Source organism: Orycteropus afer, unplaced genomic scaffold (assembly GCF_000298275.1).
Source record: "Orycteropus afer afer isolate SDZICR_OR568_19922 unplaced genomic scaffold, OryAfe1.0 scaffold00108, whole genome shotgun sequence".
Taxonomy (NCBI): Eukaryota; Metazoa; Chordata; class Mammalia; order Tubulidentata; family Orycteropodidae; genus Orycteropus; species Orycteropus afer.
Window position 1 is genome coordinate 6,371,273 of NW_006921695.1, and position 2,219 is coordinate 6,373,491.

Sequence of the window (2,219 nt, forward strand, 5' to 3'; positions counted from 1 at the left end):
AAAGGTGTTTGCAATGAACAAATCGTTGGTCTTGCTAAATTCTACCATGCGAGTTCCAGCATTATTTCTGTCACCAAAGCCAAATTTTCCAACTACCAGTGATTCTTCTTTGTTTCCAAGTTTTGCATTCCAGTCACCAGTGATAATTAACACATCCTGATTGCATGTTTGGTCAATTTCAGACTGCGGAGTTGATAAAAATCTTCAATTTCCTCATCTTTGCCTTTGGTAATTGGTGCATAAATTTGAATAATAGTCATATTAATGGGTCTTCCTTGTAGGAATATGGATATTATCCTATCACTGACAGCATTGTACTTTAGGACAGATCTTGAAACATCCTTTGTGATGATGAATGCCACGCCATTCTTCTTCAAACTGTCATTCCCAGCATAGTGATCATATAGTTGTCTGATTCAAAGTGGTCAAAACCAGTCCACTTCAGCTCACCAATGCCGAGGATATCAATCTTTATGCATCCCATTTCATTTTTTGACAACTTCCAATTTTCCTAGATTCATTCTTCGTACATTCCATGTTCTGATGGTTAATGGATGTCTGCAGCTGTTTCTCTTCAATTTGAGTGGTGCTGCATCAGCAAATGGAGGTCGTGAAAGCTTTACCTTATCCATATGAGTAAGGCTGGGTTTACTCAGATGATGCAGCTCTTTCCCAGTCCTATTTTGAGAGCCTTCCAACTTAACCAGACTATTCATAAAGTTGCACAGTAATGTATTAAACAGTGTTTCTTTGTTGTTCATAAGGTTTTCACTGGCCAATTCTTTGAGAAGTAGACAGCCTCTTCCTTCTTCCTAGTCTGTCTCAGTCTGTAAGCTGGGTTGATACCTGTGCACCATGTGCATCCCGCTGGGTTTGAAACACCAGTGGCTTAGCCTCAAAACTCACATCGATACATCACCACAGTAGGACAAACCAACAGACAGGTTTGTCTCTCTGTTGGAAACCTCTCCTACCACCCTTACCTGGGTCCCTGTGGCTGACTCCTCCTCTGTCCCGGTTCCTGGCTTTGAATCCCCTTTCCCCACTCTCCTGCCTTGCTGCTTTAGGCATGCCTGAGTTCCCTCTCCCCACCTGGATCCTGCGGCTAACTGCTCCTCTGTCCGGGTTCCTGGCTTTTAATCCCCTTTCTCCCAATCTCCCGTCCTGCTGCTTTGGGCGTGCCTGGGTTCTCTCTCCTCACCTGGATCCCTGCAGCTGACTGCTCCTCTGTCCAGGTTCTTGGCTTTTAATCTCCTTTCTCCTGCTCTCCTGTCCTGCTGCTTTGGGCATGCCTGGGTTCTCTCTCCTCATCTGGACTCCTGTGGCTGACTGCACCAACCTCCCTAGTAATCCCATTATACCAATGTTTGAGAGCCACTGTTCTGAGAAAGCCATGTCCAGAGATCAGAGCACATCACTGCTGAGAAGAGATGCCTCTCCTCTGCCCCTTTCTCTCCTTTTCAGACTTACTGATCCTATGGAGAAGAGAGAATGACACCATGATGACATCCCTACCTGCAGAAAGGAAAGAATGAATTGAGGTTTCTGATGGATTGAATTATTAGGTCCCAATTCTTCTCCCCTTCATATTTCCATGCCTCTGTCATTTGACTAATGAGCTCTGGTGGCATAATGGATAAGGCATTTGGCTGCCAACCAGAAGGTCAGTGGTTCAAACCCAACAGCCACTCTACAGAAGGAAGATGGGGCAATCTACTTCGGTAAAGATTTACAGCCTTGCAAACCCAATGGGGATTACTATTCAATGGCAGTGACTTTGTTTTTCTTGGTTTGCCATTTGACTTTGCAGTTCCTCCCACTAAATTTTGCCATCATGTTGTTGTTGAACTTGGCATTATGAACTGTTTGGCCAATGAGATGAGGGTGGAAATAACAGTGTACTAGCACTAAGTTTAACACAGGTCCCTGCTTGCCCTCTTGAATTTCTGCTATCACTTTAAAAAGAGTTTCCCCAAGTAGGTGATGCCTAATGAAAGAGTCCTGGTGGTACAGTGGTAAAGGGTTCAGCATGAATAAATAGCTGCTATTTTGAGCCACTAAAGGTTTCCATGATTTGTTACTCAGCAAAAGCTAACTGATGCAGAGTTGAAGAGTTATTCTCTAAGATTTTCTACTTCTGTTTTCTCAATCCTAATATCTTTTGAGGGAGCTCTGGTAGCATAGTGGCTAAGACACTTGCCTGCTAACCAGACGGCTGG